Source organism: Salmo salar, unplaced genomic scaffold (genome assembly GCF_965601325.2).
Source record: "Salmo salar unplaced genomic scaffold, fSalSal1 ptg000257l, whole genome shotgun sequence".
NCBI lineage: Eukaryota > Metazoa > Chordata > Actinopteri > Salmoniformes > Salmonidae > Salmo > Salmo salar.
In genome coordinates this window covers 2904984-2929241 of record NW_027675339.1, presented here as the reverse complement: position 1 = coordinate 2929241, position 24258 = coordinate 2904984, and the positions used below count along the sequence as shown (strand labels likewise).

General features: G+C 50.9%; 1 protein-coding gene across 1 annotated transcript in view; it reads right to left on the bottom strand.

The window, feature by feature from the left end:
- The window catches only part of LOC123733406 (NLR family CARD domain-containing protein 3-like), a 121283-nt gene that overhangs the window by 15908 nt on the left and 81117 nt on the right, over nucleotides 1–24258 (bottom strand). The window lies entirely within an intron of this gene.

The window sequence follows — 24258 nt, the reverse complement described above, 5'->3', positions numbered from 1 at the left end:
GAGAGATATCCATTCATCTTACCATCTTTCTCCAATGCCAAGCCAGAGTGTCTTGTTTGCAATGAAAATGTCATTGTTTGCAAATAATTCAATCTCAGATGGCATTATGAATCTAAACATGGTACTTTGAAAGTGGCCTTCCCGCCCCAGACAGAGGCCTGAAGCAGAAACACTGAAGCATTAACTACAAGCTACAAACACGGCAGTAGAATCCTCCTTCGTGGCCTGACCCAACAACAGAAGGTCACAAGTGCTTCCTAAAAGCATCCTGGGTTCTAACCAAACACAACATGCCCTTCACAGACGCAGAGCTGTTTAAAAAATGCATGGTGACAGTTTTGGAGGAATTGGCTACAGACAAGTCTATGGATAGCATAATTGCGTCTGTCAAACAGGTGCCCCTGTCTGTGACATCAGCCGGACGCCGTGTCTGTGCTCTGGCGGATGATGTGCATAGGATTGTTCTGGAGGGGCTCAGTCAGGCTGAGCATTTTCCCCTGGCTATTGATGAGAGTACTGACAACACCGATGTAGCACAGTTGTGTGTATATGTCCGTTATTTTCATGGGAAGGACACACCACCGGGGACGTTCCCCTGGATGGACACACCACCGGGGACGTTCCCCTGGAAGGACACACCGCCGGGGACGTTCCCCTGGAAGGACACACCGCCGGGGACGTTCCCCTGGAAGGACACACCGCCGGGGATGTTCCCCTGGAAGGACACACCACCGGGGACGTTCCCCTGGAAGGACACACCTCCGGGGACGGTCCCCTGGAAGGACACACCACCGTGGACGTTTCCCTGGAAGGACACACCACCGGGGACATCCCCCTGGAAGGACACACCACCGGGGACGGTCCCCTGGAAGGACACACCACCGTGGACGTTTCCCTGGAAGGACACACCTCCGGGGACGTTTCCCTGGAAGGACACACCACCGGGGACGTTCCCCTGGAAGGACACACCGCCGGGGACGTTCCCCTGGAAGGACACACCGCCGGGGACGTTCCCCTGGAAGGACACACCGCCGGGGACATCCTATTCACAAAGCTGGAACAATTGTTTACGTAGCTTGGCCTGTCATTCGAAAAAGTCAACTTTGTGATCACCGTCAGGGCTCCTGCTATGGTGGACAGACACAGGGGCCTGGTCAGCAGGTTGAAGGAAATCGCCCCACAAATGAATGGCTTGCATTGTCTCATCCATCAGAGTGTGAAACCCTCTCTCTATACTGCACGAGGGAGAGAGTCTCCTCCAGGAATTTATGACCTGAGATAACAGAACCTGGGTGAGAGAGAGGGGGATGGAGGGAGAGAGAGGGGAATCGAGGGAGAGAGAAGGGGATGGAGGGAGAGAGAGGGGGATGGAGGGAGAGAGAGGGGGATGGAGGGAGAGAGAGGGGGATGGAGGGAGAGAGAGGGGGATGGAGGGAGAGAGAGGGGGAAGGAGGGAGAGAGAGGGGGATGGAGGGAGAGAGAGGGGGATGGAGGGAGAGAGAGGGGGATGGAGGGAGAGAGAGGGGGATGGAGGGAGAGAGAAGGGGATGGTGCTCGCTATACCCAATGAGGGCATCAGCTGACCACCTTCGTATTTTGGAAATGGAGGAATTCCTTTTATGTGCTAACAATGTTTGGATCAACTTCCACCTGTGAGTCCTCCTTTTCCTCTATGAATGCAATCGACTCACGACAGGAACCGGCTTTCACATAAGGCAACCGAGGACTGCCTGCTCATCAACATCACATCCCTCTCACCTGACATCCACAAGATCGTGTCCGAGGGGAAATGCAACTTTTCCCATTAAGTAAATAACTTAGTATTTAATAAATAGTAATATAGGCTACTAACATTATTGTAATTATTATTATTATTATAATTATAATTGTTATTATTGTTATTATTATTATTGTGATTATTAGTGCTGATCAATGGCTATTTTAGGTCTCATGCTGACAGTATTTTCTGTTTGTTTTATCGTTACAGGAGCAGGTTATCCCCAGACTCCTGGTACAGGGCTATAGACACTCAGGTTACTCTGGTCACTCCTGATACAGGGCTACAGACACTCAGGTTACTCTGGTCACTCTGATACAGGGCTACAGACACTCAGGTTACTATGGTCACTCCTGATACAGGGCTACAGACACTCAGGTTACTATGGTCACTCTGGTACAGGGCTACAGACACTCAGGTTATCCCAGACTCCTGGTACAGGGCTACAGACACTCAGGTTACTATGGTCACTCTGGTACAGGGCTACAGACACTCAGGTTATCCCAGACTCCTGGTACAGGGCTACAGACACTCAGGTTATCCCAGACTCCTGATACAGGGCTACAGACACTCAGGTTATCCCAGACTCCTGGTACAGGGCTACAGACACTCAGGTTACTCTGGTCACTCTGATACAGGGCTACAGACACTCAGGTTACTCTGGTCACTCCTGGTACAGGGCTACAGACACTCAGGTTACTCTGGTCACTCCTGGTACAGGGCTACAGACACTCAGGTTACTCTGGTCACTCTGATACAGGGCTACAGACACTCAGGTTACTCTGGTCACTCCTGGTACAGGGCTACAGACACTCAGGTTACTCTGGTCACTCCTGGTACAGGGCTACAGACACTCAGGTTACTCTGGTCACTCTGATACAGGGCTACAGACACTCAGGTTACTCTGGTCACTCTGGTACAGGGCTACAGACACTCAGGTTACTCTGGTCACTCTGATACAGGGCTACAGACACTCAGGTTACTCTGGTCACTCTGATACAGGGCTACAGACACTCAGGTTACTCTGGTCACTCTGATACAGGGCTACAGACACTCAGGTTACTCTGGTCACTCTGATACAGGGCTACAGACACTCAGGTTACTCTGGTCACTCCTGATACAGGGCTACAGACACTCAGGTTACTCTGGTCACTCTGATACAGGGCTACAGACACTCAGGTTACTATGGTCACTCTGATACAGGGCTACAGACACTCAGGTTACTATGGTCACTCCTGATACAGGGCTACAGACACTCAGGTTACTCTGATACAGGGCTACAGACACTCAGGTTACTATGGTCACTCTGATACAGGGCTACAGACACTCAGGTTACTATGGTCACTCCTGATACAGGGCTACAGACACTCAGGTTACTATGGTCACTCTGATACAGGGCTACAGACACTCAGGTTACTATGGTCACTCCTGATACAGGGCTACAGACACTCAGGTTATCCCAGACTCCTGGTACAGGGCTACAGACACTCAGGTTACTATGGTCACTCTGGTACAGGGCTACAGACACTCAGGTTATCCCAGACTCCTGATACAGGGCTACAGACACTCAGGTTACTCTGGTCACTCTGATACAGGGCTACAGACACTCAGGTTATCCCAGACTCCTGATACAGGGCTACAGACACTCAGGTTACTATGGTCACTCTGATACAGGGCTACAGACACTCAGGTTATCCCCAGACTCCTGATACAGGGCTACAGACACTCAGGTTACTATGGTCACTCTGCTACAGGGCTACAGACACTCAGGTTACTCTGGTCACTCTGATACAGGGCTACAGACACTCAGGTTACTCTGGTCACTCTGGTACAGGGCTACAGACACTCAGGTTACTCTGGTCACTCTGATACAGGGCTACAGACACTCAGGTTACTATGGTCACTCTGGTACAGGGCTACAGACACTCAGGGTACTCTGGTCACTCTGGTACAGGGCTACAGACACTCAGGTTACTCTGGTCACTCTGGTACAGGGCTACAGACACTCAGGTTACTATGGTCACTCTGGTACAGGGCTACAGACACTCAGGTTACTCTGGTCACTCTGATACAGGGCTACAGACACTCAGGTTACTATGGTCACTCTGGTACAGGGCTACAGACACTCAGGTTACTCTGGTCACTCCTGATACAGGGCTACAGACACTCAGGTTACTCTGGTCACTCCTGATACAGGGCTACAGACACTCAGGTTACTCTGGTCACTCCTGATACAGGGCTACAGACACTCAGGTTACTCTGGTCACTCTGATACAGGGCTACAGACACTCAGGTTACTATGGTCACTCTGGTACAGGGCTACAGACATTCATGTTACTCTGGTCACTCCTGATACAGGGCTACAGACACTCAGGTTACTCTGGTCACTCCTGATACAGGGCTACAGACACTCAGGTTACTCTGGTCACTCTGATACAGGGCTACAGACACTCATGTTACTATGGTCACTCTGGTACAGGGCTACAGACACTCAGGTTACTCTGGTCACTCCTGATACAGGGCTACAGACACTCAGGTTACTATGGTCACTCTGGTACAGGGCTACAGACACTCAGGGTACTCTGGTCACTCTGGTACAGGGCTACAGACACTCAGGTTACTCTGGTCACTCTGGTACAGGGCTACAGACACTCAGGTTACTATGGTCACTCTGGTACAGGGCTACAGACACTCAGGTTACTCTGGTCACTCTGATACAGGGCTACAGACACTCAGGTTACTATGGTCACTCTGGTACAGGGCTACAGACACTCAGGTTACTCTGGTCACTCCTGATACAGGGCTACAGACACTCAGGTTACTCTGGTCACTCCTGATACAGGGCTACAGACACTCAGGTTACTCTGGTCACTCCTGATACAGGGCTACAGACACTCAGGTTACTCTGGTCACTCTGATACAGGGCTACAGACACTCAGGTTACTATGGTCACTCTGGTACAGGGCTACAGACATTCATGTTACTCTGGTCACTCCTGATACAGGGCTACAGACACTCAGGTTACTCTGGTCACTCCTGATACAGGGCTACAGACACTCAGGTTACTCTGGTCACTCTGATACAGGGCTACAGACACTCATGTTACTATGGTCACTCTGGTACAGGGCTACAGACACTCAGGTTACTCTGGTCACTCCTGATACAGGGCTACAGACACTCAGGTTACTCTGGTCACTCCTGATACAGGGCAACAGACACTCAGGTTACTCTGGTCACTCTGATGCAGGGCTGCAGACACTCAGGTTACTCTGGTCACTCTGGTACAGGGCTACAGACACTCAGGTTACTCTGGTCACTCCTGATACAGGGCTACAGACACTCAGGTTACTCTGATACAGGGCTACAGACACTCAGGTTACTCTGATACAGGGCTACAGACACTCAGGTTACTCTGATACAGGGCTACAGACACTCAGGTTACTCTGGTCACTCTGATACAGGGCTACAGACACTCAGGTTACTCTGGTCACTCCTGATACAGGGCTACAGACACTCAGGTTACTCTGGTCACTCCTGATACAGGGCTACAGACACTCAGGTTACTCTGGTCACTCCTGATACAGGGCTACAGACACTCAGGTTACTCTGGTCACTCCTGATACAGGGCTACAGACACTCAGGTTACTCTGATACAGGGCTACAGACACTCAGGTTACTCTAGTCACTCCTGATACAGGGCTACAGACACTCAGGTTACTCTGGTACAGGGCTACAGACACTCAGGTTACTCTGGTCACTCCTGATACAGGGCTACAGACACTCAGGTTACTCTGGTCACTCCTGGTACAGGGCTACAGACACTCAGGTTACTCTGATACAGGGCTACAGACACTCAGGTTACTCTGATACAGGGCTACAGACACTCAGGTTACTCTGGTCACTCTGATACAGGGCTACAGACACTCAGGTTACTCTGGTCACTCCTGATACAGGGCTACAGACACTCAGGTTACTCTGGTCACTCCTGATACAGGGCTACAGACACTCAGGTTACTCTGGTCACTCTGATACAGGGCTACAGACACTCAGGTTACTCTGGTCACTCTGATACAGGGCTACAGACACTCAGGTTACTCTGGTCACTCCTGATACAGGGCTACAGACACTCAGGTTACTCTGGTCACTCCTGATACAGGGCTACAGACACTCAGGTTACTCTGGTCACTCCTGATACAGGGCTACAGACACTCAGGTTACTCTGGTCACTCCTGATACAGGGCTACAGACACTCAGGTTACTCTGATACAGGGCTACAGACACTCAGGTTACTCTGGTCACTCCTGATACAGGGCTACAGACACTCAGGTTACTCTGGTACAGGGCTACAGACACTCAGGTTACTCTGGTCACTCCTGATACAGGGCTACAGACACTCAGGTTACTCTGGTCACTCCTGGTACAGGGCTACAGACACTGAGGTTACTCTGATACAGGGCTACAGACACTCAGGTTACTCTGATACAGGGCTACAGACACTCAGGTTACTCTGGTCACTCTGATACAGGGCTACAGACACTCAGGTTACTCTGGTCACTCCTGATACAGGGCTACAGACACTCAGGTTACTCTGGTCACTCCTGATACAGGGCTACAGACACTCAGGTTACTCTGGTCACTCTGATACAGGGCTACAGACACTCAGGTTACTCTGGTCACTCCTGATACAGGGCTACAGACACTCAGGTTACTCTGGTCACTCTGATACAGGGCTACAGACACTCAGGTTACTCTGGTCACTCTGATACAGGGCTACAGACACTCAGGTTACTCTGGTCACTCTGATACAGGGCTACAGACACTCAGGTTACTCTGGTCACTCCTGATACAGGGCTACAGACACTCAGGTTACTATGGTCACTCTGGTACAGGGCTACAGACACTCAGGTTACTCTGGTCACTCTGATACAGGGCTACAGACACTCAGGTTACTCTGGTACAGGGCTACAGACACTCAGGTTACTCTGGTCACTCCTGATACAGGGCTACAGACACTCAGGTTACTCTGGTCACTCCTGATACAGGGCTACAGACACTCAGGTTACTCTGGTCACTCTGATACAGGGCTACAGACACTCAGGTTACTATGGTCACTCCTGATACAGGGCTACAGACACTCAGGTTACTATGGTCACTCTGGTACAGGGCTACAGACACTCAGGTTATCCCAGACTCCTGGTACAGGGCTACAGACACTCAGGTTACTATGGTCACTCTGGTACAGGGCTACAGACACTCAGGTTATCCCAGACTCCTGGTACAGGGCTACAGACACTCAGGTTATCCCAGACTCCTGATACAGGGCTACAGACACTCAGGTTATCCCAGACTCCTGGTACAGGGCTACAGACACTCAGGTTACTCTGGTCACTCTGATACAGGGCTACAGACACTCAGGTTACTCTGGTCACTCCTGGTACAGGGCTACAGACACTCAGGTTACTCTGGTCACTCCTGGTACAGGGCTACAGACACTCAGGTTACTCTGGTCACTCTGATACAGGGCTACAGACACTCAGGTTACTCTGGTCACTCCTGGTACAGGGCTACAGACACTCAGGTTACTCTGGTCACTCCTGGTACAGGGCTACAGACACTCAGGTTACTCTGGTCACTCTGATACAGGGCTACAGACACTCAGGTTACTCTGGTCACTCTGGTACAGGGCTACAGACACTCAGGTTACTCTGGTCACTCCTGATACAGGGCTACAGACACTCAGGTTACTCTGGTCACTCCTGATACAGGGCTACAGACACTCAGGTTACTCTGGTCACTCTGATACAGGGCTACAGACACTCAGGTTACTCTGGTCACTCCTGATACAGGGCTACAGACACTCAGGTTACTCTGGTCACTCTGATACAGGGCTACAGACACTCAGGTTACTCTGGTCACTCTGATACAGGGCTACAGACACTCAGGTTACTCTGGTCACTCTGATACAGGGCTACAGACACTCAGGTTACTCTGGTCACTCCTGATACAGGGCTACAGACACTCAGGTTACTATGGTCACTCTGGTACAGGGCTACAGACACTCAGGTTACTCTGGTCACTCTGATACAGGGCTACAGACACTCAGGTTACTCTGGTACAGGGCTACAGACACTCAGGTTTCTCTGGTCACTCCTGATACAGGGCTACAGACACTCAGGTTACTCTGGTCACTCCTGATACAGGGCTACAGACACTCAGGTTACTCTGGTCACTCTGATACAGGGCTACAGACACTCAGGCTACTATGGTCACTCCTGATACAGGGCTACAGACACTCAGGTTACTATGGTCACTCTGGTACAGGGCTACAGACACTCAGGTTATCCCAGACTCCTGGTACAGGGCTACAGACACTCAGGTTACTATGGTCACTCTGGTACAGGGCTACAGACACTCAGGTTATCCCAGACTCCTGGTACAGGGCTACAGACACTCAGGTTATCCCAGACTCCTGATACAGGGCTACAGACACTCAGGTTATCCCAGACTCCTGGTACAGGGCTACAGACACTCAGGTTACTCTGGTCACTCTGATACAGGGCTACAGACACTCAGGTTACTCTGGTCACTCCTGGTACAGGGCTACAGACACTCAGGTTACTCTGGTCACTCCTGGTACAGGGCTACAGACACTCAGGTTACTCTGGTCACTCTGATACAGGGCTACAGACACTCAGGTTACTCTGGTCACTCCTGGTACAGGGCTACAGACACTCAGGTTACTCTGGTCACTCCTGGTACAGGGCTACAGACACTCAGGTTACTCTGGTCACTCTGATACAGGGCTACAGACACTCAGGTTACTCTGGTCACTCTGGTACAGGGCTACAGACACTCAGGTTACTCTGGTCACTCTGATAAAGGGCTACAGACACTCAGGTTACTCTGGTCACTCTGATACAGGGCTACAGACACTCAGGTTACTCTGGTCACTCTGATACAGGGCTACAGACACTCAGGTTACTCTGGTCACTCTGATACAGGGCTACAGACACTCAGGTTACTCTGGTCACTCCTGATACAGAGCTACAGACACTCAGGTTACTCTGGTCACTCTGATACAGGGCTACAGACACTCAGGTTACTATGGTCACTCTGATAAAGGGCTACAGACACTCAGGTTACTATGGTCACTCCTGATACAGGGCTACAGACACTCAGGTTACTCTGATACAGGGCTACAGACACTCAGGTTACTATGGTCACTCTGATACAGGGCTACAGACACTCAGGTTACTATGGTCACTCTGATACAGGGCTACAGACACTCAGGTTACTCTGGTACAGGGCTACAGACACTCAGGTTACTCTGGTCACTCCTGATACAGGGCTACAGACACTCAGGTTACTCTGGTCACTCCTGATACAGGGCTACAGACACTCAGGTTACTCTGGTCACTCTGATACAGGGCTACAGACACTCAGGTTACTATGGTCACTCCTGATACAGGGCTACAGACACTCAGGTTACTATGGTCACTCTGGTACAGGGCTACAGACACTCAGGTTATCCCAGACTCCTGGTACAGGGCTACAGACACTCAGGTTACTATGGTCACTCTGGTACAGGGCTACAGACACTCAGGTTATCCCAGACTCCTGGTACAGGGCTACAGACACTCAGGTTATCCCAGACTCCTGATACAGGGCTACAGACACTCAGGTTATCCCAGACTCCTGGTACAGGGCTACAGACACTCAGGTTACTCTGGTCACTCTGATACAGGGCTACAGACACTCAGGTTACTCTGGTCACTCCTGGTACAGGGCTACAGACACTCAGGTTACTCTGGTCACTCCTGGTACAGGGCTACAGACACTCAGGTTACTCTGGTCACTCTGATACAGGGCTACAGACACTCAGGTTACTCTGGTCACTCCTGGTACAGGGCTACAGACACTCAGGTTACTCTGGTCACTCCTGGTACAGGGCTACAGACACTCAGGTTACTCTGGTCACTCTGATACAGGGCTACAGACACTCAGGTTACTCTGGTCACTCTGGTACAGGGCTACAGACACTCAGGTTACTCTGGTCACTCCTGATACAGGGCTACAGACACTCAGGTTACTCTGGTCACTCCTGATACAGGGCTACAGACACTCAGGTTACTCTGGTCACTCTGATACAGGGCTACAGACACTCAGGTTACTCTGGTCACTCCTGATACAGGGCTACAGACACTCAGGTTACTCTGGTCACTCTGATACAGGGCTACAGACACTCAGGTTACTCTGGTCACTCTGATACAGGGCTACAGACACTCAGGTTACTCTGGTCACTCTGATACAGGGCTACAGACACTCAGGTTACTCTGGTCACTCCTGATACAGGGCTACAGACACTCAGGTTACTATGGTCACTCTGGTACAGGGCTACAGACACTCAGGTTACTCTGGTCACTCTGATACAGGGCTACAGACACTCAGGTTACTCTGGTACAGGGCTACAGACACTCAGGTTTCTCTGGTCACTCCTGATACAGGGCTACAGACACTCAGGTTACTCTGGTCACTCCTGATACAGGGCTACAGACACTCAGGTTACTCTGGTCACTCTGATACAGGGCTACAGACACTCAGGTTACTATGGTCACTCCTGATACAGGGCTACAGACACTCAGGTTACTATGGTCACTCTGGTACAGGGCTACAGACACTCAGGTTATCCCAGACTCCTGGTACAGGGCTACAGACACTCAGGTTACTATGGTCACTCTGGTACAGGGCTACAGACACTCAGGTTATCCCAGACTCCTGGTACAGGGCTACAGACACTCAGGTTATCCCAGACTCCTGATACAGGGCTACAGACACTCAGGTTATCCCAGACTCCTGGTACAGGGCTACAGACACTCAGGTTACTCTGGTCACTCTGATACAGGGCTACAGACACTCAGGTTACTCTGGTCACTCCTGGTACAGGGCTACAGACACTCAGGTTACTCTGGTCACTCCTGGTACAGGGCTACAGACACTCAGGTTACTCTGGTCACTCTGATACAGGGCTACAGACACTCAGGTTACTCTGGTCACTCCTGGTACAGGGCTACAGACACTCAGGTTACTCTGGTCACTCCTGGTACAGGGCTACAGACACTCAGGTTACTCTGGTCACTCTGATACAGGGCTACAGACACTCAGGTTACTCTGGTCACTCTGGTACAGGGCTACAGACACTCAGGTTACTCTGGTCACTCTGATACAGGGCTACAGACACTCAGGTTACTCTGGTCACTCTGATACAGGGCTACAGACACTCAGGTTACTCTGGTCACTCTGATACAGGGCTACAGACACTCAGGTTACTCTGGTCACTCTGATACAGGGCTACAGACACTCAGGTTACTCTGGTCACTCCTGATACAGAGCTACAGACACTCAGGTTACTCTGGTCACTCTGATACAGGGCTACAGACACTCAGGTTACTATGGTCACTCTGATACAGGGCTACAGACACTCAGGTTACTATGGTCACTCCTGATACAGGGCTACAGACACTCAGGTTACTCTGATACAGGGCTACAGACACTCAGGTTACTATGGTCACTCTGATACAGGGCTACAGACACTCAGGTTACTATGGTCACTCCTGATACAGGGCTACAGACACTCAGGTTACTATGGCCACTCTGATACAGGGCTACAGACACTCAGGTTACTATGGTCACTCCTGATACAGGGCTACAGACACTCAGGTTATCCCAGACTCCTGGTACAGGGCTACAGACACTCAGGTTACTATGGTCACTCTGGTACAGGGCTACAGACACTCAGGTTATCCCAGACTCCTGATACAGGGCTACAGACACTCAGGTTACTCTGGTCACTCTGATACAGGGCTACAGACACTCAGGTTATCCCAGACTCCTGATACAGGGCTACAGACTCTCAGGTTACTATGGTCACTCTGATACAGGGCTACAGACACTCAGGTTATCCCCAGACTCCTGATACAGGGCTACAGACACTCAGGTTACTATGGTCACTCTGGTACAGGGCTACAGACACTCAGGTTACTCTGGTCACTCTGATACAGGGCTACAGACACTCAGGTTACTCTGGTCACTCTGGTACAGGGCTACAGACACTCAGGTTACTCTGGTCACTCTGATACAGGGCTACAGACACTCAGGTTACTATGGTCACTCTGGTACAGGGCTACAGACACTCAGGGTACTCTGGTCACTCTGGTACAGGGCTACAGACACTCAGGTTACTCTGGTCACTCTGGTACAGGGCTACAGACACTCAGGTTACTATGGTCACTCTGGTACAGGGCTACAGACACTCAGGTTACTCTGGTCACTCTGATACAGGGCTACAGACACTCAGGTTACTCTGGTCACTCCTGATACAGGGCTACAGACACTCAGGTTACTCTGGTCACTCCTGATACAGGGCTACAGACACTCAGGTTACTCTGGTCACTCTGATACAGGGCTACAGACACTCAGGTTACTATGGTCACTCTGGTACAGGGCTACAGACATTCATGTTACTCTGGTCACTCCTGATACAGGGCTACAGACACTCAGGTTACTCTGGTCACTCCTGATACAGGGCTACAGACACTCAGGTTACTCTGGTCACTCTGATACAGGGCTACAGACACTCATGTTACTATGGTCACTCTGGTACAGGGCTACAGACACTCAGGTTACTCTGGTCACTCCTGATACAGGGCTACAGACACTCAGGTTACTCTGGTCACTCCTGATACAGGGCAACAGACACTCAGGTTACTCTGGTCACTCTGATACAGGGCTACAGACACTCAGGTTACTCTGGTCACTCTGGTACAGGGCTACAGACACTCAGGTTACTCTGGTCACTCCTGATACAGGGCTACAGACACTCAGGTTACTCTGATACAGGGCTACAGACACTCAGGTTACTCTGATACAGGGCTACAGACACTCAGGTTACTCTGATACAGGGCTACAGACACTCAGGTTACTCTGGTCACTCTGATACAGGGCTACAGACACTCAGGTTACTCTGGTCACTCCTGATACAGGGCTACAGACACTCAGGTTACTCTGGTCACTCCTGATACAGGGCTACAGACACTCAGGTTACTCTGGTCACTCCTGATACAGGGCTACAGACACTCAGGTTACTCTGGTCACTCCTGATACAGGGCTACAGACACTCAGGGTACTCTGGTCACTCTGGTACAGGGCTACAGACACTCAGGTTACTCTGGTCACTCTGGTACAGGGCTACAGACACTCAGGTTACTATGGTCACTCTGGTACAGGGCTACAGACACTCAGGTTACTCTGGTCACTCTGATACAGGGCTACAGACACTCAGGTTACTATGGTCACTCTGGTACAGGGCTACAGACACTCAGGTTACTCTGGTCACTACTGATACAGGGCTACAGACACTCAGGTTACTCTGGTCACTCCTGATACAGGGCTACAGACACTCAGGTTACTCTGGTCACTCCTGATACAGGGCTACAGACACTCAGGTTACTCTGGTCACTCTGATACAGGGCTACAGACACTCAGGTTACTATGGTCACTCTGGTACAGGGCTACAGACATTCATGTTACTCTGGTCACTCCTGATACAGGGCTACAGACACTCAGGTTACTCTGGTCACTCCTGATACAGGGCTACAGACACTCAGGTTACTCTGGTCACTCTGATACAGGGCTACAGACACTCATGTTACTATGGTCACTCTGGTACAGGGCTACAGACACTCAGGTTACTCTGGTCACTCCTGATACAGGGCTACAGACACTCAGGTTACTCTGGTCACTCCTGATACAGGGCAACAGACACTCAGGTTACTCTGGTCACTCTGATACAGGGCTACAGACACTCAGGTTACTCTGGTCACTCTGGTACAGGGCTACAGACACTCAGGTTACTCTGGTCACTCCTGATACAGGGCTACAGACACTCAGGTTACTCTGATACAGGGCTACAGACACTCAGGTTACTCTGATACAGGGCTACAGACACTCAGGTTACTCTGATACAGGGCTACAGACACTCAGGTTACTCTGGTCACTCTGATACAGGGCTACAGACACTCAGGTTACTCTGGTCACTCCTGATACAGGGCTACAGACACTCAGGTTACTCTGGTCACTCCTGATACAGGGCTACAGACACTCAGGTTACTCTGGTCACTCCTGATACAGGGCTACAGACACTCAGGTTACTCTGGTCACTCCTGATACAGGGCTACAGACACTCAGGTTACTCTGATACAGGGCTACAGACACTCAGGTTACTCTGGTCACTCCTGATACAGGGCTACAGACACTCAGGTTACTCTGGTACAGGGCTACAGACACTCAGGTTACTCTGGTCACTCCTGATACAGGGCTACAGACACTCAGGTTACTCTGGTCACTCCTGGTACAGGGCTACAGACACTGAGGTTACTCTGATACAGGGCTACAGACACTCAGGTTTCTCTGATACAGGGCTACAGACACTCAGGTTACTCTGGTCACTCTGATACAGGGCTACAGACACTCAGGTTACTCTGGTCACTCCTGATACAGGGCTACAGACACTCAGGTTACTCTGGTCACTCCTGATACAGGGCTACAGACACTCAGGTTACTCTGATACAGGGCTACAGACACTCAGGTTACTCTGGTCACTCCTGATACAGGGCTACAGACACTCAGGTTACTCTGGTACAGGGCTACAGACACTCAGGTTACTCTGGTCACTCCTGATACAGGGCTACAGACACTCAGGTTACTCTGGTCACTCCTGGTACAGGGCTACAGACACTCAGGTTACTCTGATACAGGGCTACAGACACTCAGGTTACTCTGATACAGGGCTACAGACACTCAGGTTACTCTGGTCACTCTGATACAGGGCTACAGACACTCAGGTTACTCTGGTCACTCCTGATACAGGGCTACAGACACTCAGGTTACTCTGGTCACTCCTGATACAGGGCTACAGACACTCAGGTTACTCTGGTCACTCTGATACAGGGCTACAGACACTCAGGTTACTATGGTCACTCTGGTACAGGGCTACAGACATTCATGTTACTCTGGTCACTCCTGATACAGGGCTACAGACACTCAGGTTACTCTGGTCACTCTGATACAGGGCTACAGACACTCAGGTTACTCTGGTCACTCTGGTACAGGGCTACAGACACTCAGGTTACTCTGGTCACTCCTGATACAGGGCTACAGACACTCAGGTTACTCTGATACAGGGCTACAGACACTCAGGTTACTCTGATACAGGGCTACAGACACTCAGGTTACTCTGATACAGGGCTACAGACACTCAGGTTACTCTGGTCACTCTGATACAGGGCTACAGACACTCAGGTTACTCTGGTCACTCCTGATACAGGGCTACAGACACTCAGGTTACTCTGGTCACTCCTGATACAGGGCTACAGACACTCAGGTTACTCTGGTCACTCCTGATACAGGGCTACAGACACTCAGGTTACTCTGGTCACTCCTGATACAGGGCTACAGACACTCAGGGTACTCTGGTCACTCTGGTACAGGGCTACAGACACTCAGGTTACTCTGGTCACTCTGGTACAGGGCTACAGACACTCAGGTTACTATGGTCACTCTGGTACAGGGCTACAGACACTCAGGTTACTCTGGTCACTCTGATACAGGGCTACAGACACTCAGGTTACTATGGTCACTCTGGTACAGGGCTACAGACACTCAGGTTACTCTGGTCACTACTGATACAGGGCTACAGACACTCAGGTTACTCTGGTCACTCCTGATACAGGGCTACAGACACTCAGGTTACTCTGGTCACTCCTGATACAGGGCTACAGACACTCAGGTTACTCTGGTCACTCTGATACAGGGCTACAGACACTCAGGTTACTATGGTCACTCTGGTACAGGGCTACAGACATTCATGTTACTCTGGTCACTCCTGATACAGGGCTACAGACACTCAGGTTACTCTGGTCACTCCTGATACAGGGCTACAGACACTCAGGTTACTCTGGTCACTCTGATACAGGGCTACAGACACTCATGTTACTATGGTCACTCTGGTACAGGGCTACAGACACTCAGGTTACTCTGGTCACTCCTGATACAGGGCTACAGACACTCAGGTTACTCTGGTCACTCCTGATACAGGGCAACAGACACTCAGGTTACTCTGGTCACTCTGATACAGGGCTACAGACACTCAGGTTACTCTGGTCACTCTGGTACAGGGCTACAGACACTCAGGTTACTCTGGTCACTCCTGATACAGGGCTACAGACACTCAGGTTACTCTGATACAGGGCTACAGACACTCAGGTTACTCTGATACAGGGCTACAGACACTCAGGTTACTCTGATACAGGGCTACAGACACTCAGGTTACTCTGGTCACTCTGATACAGGGCTACAGACACTCAGGTTACTCTGGTCACTCCTGATACAGGGCTACAGACACTCAGGTTACTCTGGTCACTCCTGATACAGGGCTACAGACACTCAGGTTACTCTGGTCACTCCTGATACAGGGCTACAGACACTCAGGTTACTCTGGTCACTCCTGATACAGGGCTACAGACACTCAGGTTACTCTGATACAGGGCTACAGACACTCAGGTTACTCTGGTCACTCCTGATACAGGGCTACAGACACTCAGGTTACTCTGGTACAGGGCTACAGACACTCAGGTTACTCTGGTCACTCCTGATACAGGGCTACAGACACTCAGGTTACTCTGGTCACTCCTGGTACAGGGCTACAGACACTGAGGTTACTCTGATACAGGGCTACAGACACTCAGGTTTCTCTGATACAGGGCTACAGACACTCAGGTTACTCTGGTCACTCTGATACAGGGCTACAGACACTCAGGTTACTCTGGTCACTCCTGATACAGGGCTACAGACACTCAGGTTACTCTGGTCACTCCTGATACAGGGCTACAGACACTCAGGTTACTCTGATACAGGGCTACAGACACTCAGGTTACTCTGGTCACTCCTGATACAGGGCTACAGACACTCAGGTTACTCTGGTACAGGGCTACAGACACTCAGGTTACTCTGGTCACTCCTGATACAGGGCTACAGACACTCAGGTTACTCTGGTCACTCCTGGTACAGGGCTACAGACACTCAGGTTACTCTGATACAGGGCTACAGACACTCAGGTTACTCTGATACAGGGCTACAGACACTCAGGTTACTCTGGTCACTCTGATACAGGGCTACAGACACTCAGGTTACTCTGGTCACTCCTGATACAGGGCTACAGACACTCAGGTTACTCTGGTCACTCCTGATACAGGGCTACAGACACTCAGGTTACTCTGGTCACTCTGATACAGGGCTACAGACACTCAGGTTACTATGGTCACTCTGGTACAGGGCTACAGACACTCAGGTTACTCTGGTCACTCCTGATACAGGGCTACAGACACTCAGGTTACTCTGGTCACTCTGATACAGGGCTACAGACACTCAGGTTACTCTGGTCACTCTGGTACAGGGCTACAGACACTCAGGTTACTCTGGTCACTCCTGATACAGGGCTACAGACACTCAGGTTACTCTGATACAGGGCTACAGACACTCAGGTTACTCTGATACAGGGCTACAGACACTCAGGTTACTCTGATACAGGGCTACAGACACTCAGGTTACTCTGGTCACTCTGATACAGGGCTACAGACACTCAGGTTACTCTGGTCACTCCTGATACAGGGCTACAGACACTCAGGTTACTCTGGTCACTCCTGATACAGGGCTACAGACACTCAGGTTACTCTGGTCACTCCTGATACAGGGCTACAGACACTCAGGTTACTCTGGTCACTCCTGATACAGGGCTACAGACACTCAGGTTACTCTGATACAGGGCTACAGACACTCAGGTTACTCTGGTCACTCCTGATACAGGGCTACAGACACTCAGGTTACTCTGGTACAGGGCTACAGACACTCAGGTTACTCTGGTCACTCCTGATACAGGGCTACAGACACTCAGGTTACTCTGGTCACTCCTGGTACAGGGCTACAGACACTCAGGTTACTCTGATACAGGGCTACAGACACTCAGGTTACTCTGATACAGGGCTACAGACACTCAGGTTACTCTGGTCACTCTGATACAGGGCTACAGACACTCAGGTTACTCTGGTCACTCCTGATACAGGGCTACAGACACTCAGGTTACTCTGGTCACTCCTGATACAGGGCTACAGACACTCAGGTTACTCTGGTCACTCTGATACAGGGCTACAGACACTCAGGTTACTCTGGTCACTCCTGATACAGGGCTACAGACACTCAGGTTACTCTGGTCACTCTGATACAGGGCTACAGACACTCAGGTTACTCTGGTCACTCTGATACAGGGCTACAGACACTCAGGTTACTCTGGTCACTCTGATACAGGGCTACAGACACTCAGGTTACTCTGGTCACTCCTGATACAGGGCTACAGACACTCAGGTTACTCTGGTCACTCTGGTACAGGGCTACAGACACTCAGGTTACTCTGGTCACTCTGATACAGGGCTACAGACACTCAGGTTACTCTGGTACAGGGCTACAGACACTCAGGTTACTCTGGTCACTCCTGATACAGGGCTACAGACACTCAGGTTACTCTGGTCACTCCTGATACAGGGCTACAGACACTCAGGTTACTCTGGTCACTCCTGATACAGGGCTACAGACACTCAGGTTATCCAGACTCCTGGTACAGGGCTACAGACACTCAGGTTACTCTGGTCACTCTGATACAGGGCTAAAGACACTCAGGTTACTCTGGTCACTCCTGATACAGGGCTACAGACACTCAGGTTACTCTGGTCACTCCTGATACAGGGCTACAGACACTCAGGTTACTCTGATACAGGGCTACAGACACTCAGGTTACTCTGGTCACTCCTGATACAGGGCTACAGACACTCAGGTTACTCTGGTACAGGGCTACAGACACTCAGGTTACTCTGGTCACTCCTGATACAGGGCTACAGACACTCAGGTTACTCTGGTCACTCCTGATACAGGGCTACAGACACTCTGGTTACTCCTGATACAGGGCTATAGACACTCAGGTTACTCTGGTCACTCTGATACAGGGCTACAGACACTCAGGTTACTCTGGTCACTCCTGATACAGGGCTACAGACACTCAGGTTACTATGGTCACTCTGTTACAGGGCTACAGACACTCAGGTTACTCTGGTCACTCCTGATACAGGGCTACAGACACTCAGGTTACTCTGGTCACTCTGATACAGGGCTACAGACACTCAGGTTACTCTGGTCACTCCTGATACAGGGCTACAGACACTCAGGTTACTCTGGTCACTCTGATACAGGGCTACAGACACTCAGGTTACTCTGGTCACTCTGATACAGGGCTACAGACACTCAGGTTACTCTGGTCACTCTGATACAGGGCTACAGACACTCAGGTTACTCTGGTCACTCCTGATACAGTGCTACAGACACTCAGGTTACTATGGTCACTCTGGTACAGGGCTACAGACACTCAGGTTACTCTGGTCACTCTGATACAGGGCTACAGACACTCAGGTTACTCTGGTACAGGGCTACAGACACTCAGGTTACTCTGGTCACTCCTGATACAGGGCTACAGACACTCAGGTTACTCTGGTCACTCCTGATACAGGGCTACAGACACTCAGGTTACTCTGGTCACTCCTGATACAGGGCTACAGACACTCAGGTTATCCCAGACTCCTGGTACAGGGCTACAGACACTCAGGTTACTCTGGTCACTCTGATACAGGGCTACAGACACTCAGGTTACTCTGGTCACTCCTGGTACAGGGCTACAGACACTCAGGTTACTCTGGTCACTCCTGATACAGGGCTACAGACACTCAGGTTATCCCAGACTCCTGGTACAGGGCTACAGACACTCAGGTTATCCCAGACTCCTGATACAGGGCTACAGACACTCAGGTTATCCCAGACTCCTGGTACAGGGCTACAGACACTCAGGTTACTCTGGTCACTCTGATACAGGGCTACAGACACTCAGGTTACTCTGGTCACTCCTGGTACAGGGCTACAGACACTCAGGTTACTCTGGTCACTCCTGGTACAGGGCTACAGACACTCAGGTTACTCTGGTCACTCTGATACAGGGCTACAGACACTCAGGTTACTCTGGTCACTCCTGGTACAGGGCTACAGACACTCAGGTTACTCTGGTCACTCCTGGTACAGGGCTACAGACACTCAGGTTACTCTGGTCACTCCTGGTACAGGGCTACAGACACTCAGGTTACTCTGGTCACTCTGATACAGGGCTACAGACACTCAGGTTACTCTGGTCACTCTGATACAGGGCTACAGACACTCAGGTTACTCTGGTCACTCCTGATACAGGGCTACAGACACTCAGGTTACTCTGGTCACTCCTGATACAGGGCTACAGACACTCAGGTTACTCTGGTCACTCCTGATACAGGGCTACAGACACTCAGGTTACTCTGGTCACTCCTGATACAGGGCTACAGACACTCAGGTTACTCTGATACAGGGCTACAGACACTCAGGTTACTCTGGTCACTCCTGATACAGGGCTACAGACACTCAGGTTACTCTGGTACAGGGCTACAGACACTCAGGTTACTCTGGTCACTCCTGATACAGGGCTACAGACACTCAGGTTACTCTGGTCACTCCTGGTACAGGGCTACAGACACTCAGGTTACTCTGATACAGGGCTACAGACACTCAGGTTACTCTGATACAGGGCTACAGACACTCAGGTTACTCTGGTCACTCTGATACAGGGCTACAGACACTCAGGTTACTCTGGTCACTCCTGATACAGGGCTACAGACACTCAGGTTACTCTGGTCACTCCTGATACAGGGCTACAGACACTCAGGTTACTCTGGTCACTCTGATACAGGGCTACAGACACTCAGGTTACTCTGGTCACTCCTGATACAGGGCTACAGACACTCAGGTTACTCTGGTCACTCTGATACAGGGCTACAGACACTCAGGTTACTCTGGTCACTCTGATACAGGGCTACAGACACTCAGGTTACTCTGGTCACTCTGATACAGGGCTACAGACACTCAGGTTACTCTGGTCACTCCTGATACAGGGCTACAGACACTCAGGTTACTCTGGTCACTCTGGTACAGGGCTACAGACACTCAGGTTACTCTGGTCACTCTGATACAGGGCTACAGACACTCAGGTTACTCTGGTACAGGGCTACAGACACTCAGGTTACTCTGGTCACTCCTGATACAGGGCTACAGACACTCAGGTTACTCTGGTCACTCCTGATACAGGGCTACAGACACTCAGGTTACTCTGGTCACTCCTGATACAGGGCTACAGACACTCAGGTTATCCCAGACTCCTGGTACAGGGCTACAGACACTCAGGTTACTCTGGTCACTCTGATACAGGGCTACAGACACTCAGGTTACTCTGGTCACTCCTGATACAGGGCTACAGACACTCAGGTTACTCTGGTCACTCCTGATACAGGGCTACAGACACTCAGGTTACTCTGATACAGGGCTACAGACACTCAGGTTACTCTGGTCACTCCTGATACAGGGCTACAGACACTCAGGTTACTCTGGTACAGGGCTACAGACACTCAGGTTACTCTGGTCACTCCTGATACAGGGCTACAGACACTCAGGTTACTCTGGTCACTCCTGATACAGGGCTACAGACACTCTGGTTACTCCTGATACAGGGCTATAGACACTCAGGTTACTCTGGTCACTCTGATACAGGGCTACAGACACTCAGGTTACTCTGGTCACTCCTGATACAGGGCTACAGACACTCAGGTTACTATGGTCACTCTGGTACAGGGCTACAGACACTCAGGTTACTCTGGTCACTCCTGATACAGGGCTACAGACACTCAGGTTACTCTGGTCACTCTGATACAGGGCTACAGACACTCAGGTTACTCTGGTCACTCCTGATACAGGGCTACAGACACTCAGGTTACTCTGGTCACTCTGATACAGGGCTACAGACACTCAGGTTACTCTGGTCACTCTGATACAGGGCTACAGACACTCAGGTTACTCTGGTCACTCTGATACAGGGCTACAGACACTCAGGTTACTCTGGTCACTCCTGATACAGTGCTACAGACACTCAGGTTACTATGGTCACTCTGGTACAGGGCTACAGACACTCAGGTTACTCTGGTCACTCTGATACAGGGCTACAGACACTCAGGTTACTCTGGTACAGGGCTACAGACACTCAGGTTACTCTGGTCACTCCTGATACAGGGCTACAGACACTCAGGTTACTCTGGTCACTCCTGATACAGGGCTACAGACACTCAGGTTACTCTGGTCACTCCTGATACAGGGCTACAGACACTCAGGTTATCCCAGACTCCTGGTACAGGGCTACAGACACTCAGGTTACTCTGGTCACTCTGATACAGGGCTACAGACACTCAGGTTATCCCAGACTCCTGGTACAGGGCTACAGACACTCAGGTTATCCCAGACTCCTGATACAGGGCTACAGACACTCAGGTTATCCCAGACTCCTGGTACAGGGCTACAGACACTCAGGTTACTCTGGTCACTCTGATACAGGGCTACAGACACTCAGGTTACTCTGGTCACTCCTGGTACAGGGCTACAGACACTCAGGTTACTCTGGTCACTCCTGGTACAGGGCTACAGACACTCAGGTTACTCTGGTCACTCTGATACAGGGCTACAGACACTCAGGTTACTCTGGTCACTCCTGATACAGGGCTACAGACACTCAGGTTACTCTGGTCACTCCTGATACAGGGCTACAGACACTCAGGTTATCCCAGACTCCTGGTACAGGGCTACAGACACTCAGGTTACTCTGGTCACTCTGATACAGGGCTACAGACACTCAGGTTACTCTGGTCACTCCTGGTACAGGGCTACAGACACTCAGGTTACTCTGGTCACTCCTGATACAGGGCTACAGACACTCAGGTTATCCAGACTCCTGGTACAGGGCTACAGACACTCAGGTTATCCCAGACTCCTGATACAGGGCTACAGACACTCAGGTTATCCAGACTCCTGGTACAGGGCTACAGACACTCAGGTTACTCTGGTCACTCTGATACAGGGCTACAGACACTCAGGTTACTCTGGTCACTCCTGGTACAGGGCTACAGACACTCAGGTTACTCTGGTCACTCCTGGTACAGGGCTACAGACACTCAGGTTACTCTGGTCACTCTGATACAGGGCTACAGACACTCAGGTTACTCTGGTCACTCCTGGTACAGGGCTACAGACACTCAGGTTACTCTGGTCACTCCTGGTACAGGGCTACAGACACTCAGGTTACTCTGGTCACTCTGATACAGGGCTACAGACACTCAGGTTACTCTGGTCACTCTGGTACAGGGCTACAGACACTCAGGTTACTCTGGTCACTCCTGATACAGGGCTACAGACACTCAGGTTACTCTGGTCACTCCTGATACAGGGCTACAGACACTCAGGTTACTCTGGTCACTCTGATACAGGGCTACAGACACTCAGGTTACTCTGGTCACTCCTGATACAGGGCTACAGACACTCAGGTTACTCTGGTCACTCTGATACAGGGCTACAGACACTCAGGTTACTCTGGTCACTCTGATACAGGGCTACAGACACTCAGGTTACTCTGGTCACTCTGATACAGGGCTACAGACACTCAGGTTACTCTGGTCACTCCTGATACAGGGCTACAGACACTCAGGTTACTATGGTCACTCTGGTACAGGGCTACAGACACTCAGGTTACTCTGGTCACTCTGATACAGGGCTACAGACACTCAGGTTACTCTGGTACAGGGCTACAGACACTCAGGTTACTCTGGTCACTCCTGATACAGGGCTACAGACACTCAGGTTACTCTGGTCACTCCTGATACAGGGCTACAGACACTCAGGTTACTCTGGTCACTCTGATACAGGGCTACAGACACTCAGGTTACTATGGTCACTCCTGATACAGGGCTACAGACACTCAGGTTACTATGGTCACTCTGGTACAGGGCTACAGACACTCAGGTTATCCCAGACTCCTGGTACAGGGCTACAGACACTCAGGTTACTATGGTCACTCTGGTACAGGGCTACAGACACTCAGGTTATCCCAGACTCCTGGTACAGGGCTACAGACACTCAGGTTATCCCAGACTCCTGATACAGGGCTACAGACACTCAGGTTATCCCAGACTCCTGGTACAGGGCTACAGACACTCAGGTTACTCTGGTCACTCTGATACAGGGCTACAGACACTCAGGTTACTCTGGTCACTCCTGGTACAGGGCTACAGACACTCAGGTTACTCTGGTCACTCCTGGTACAGGGCTACAGACACTCAGGTTACTCTGGTCACTCTGATACAGGGCTACAGACACTCAGGTTACTCTGGTCACTCCTGGTACAGGGCTACAGACACTCAGGTTACTCTGGTCAC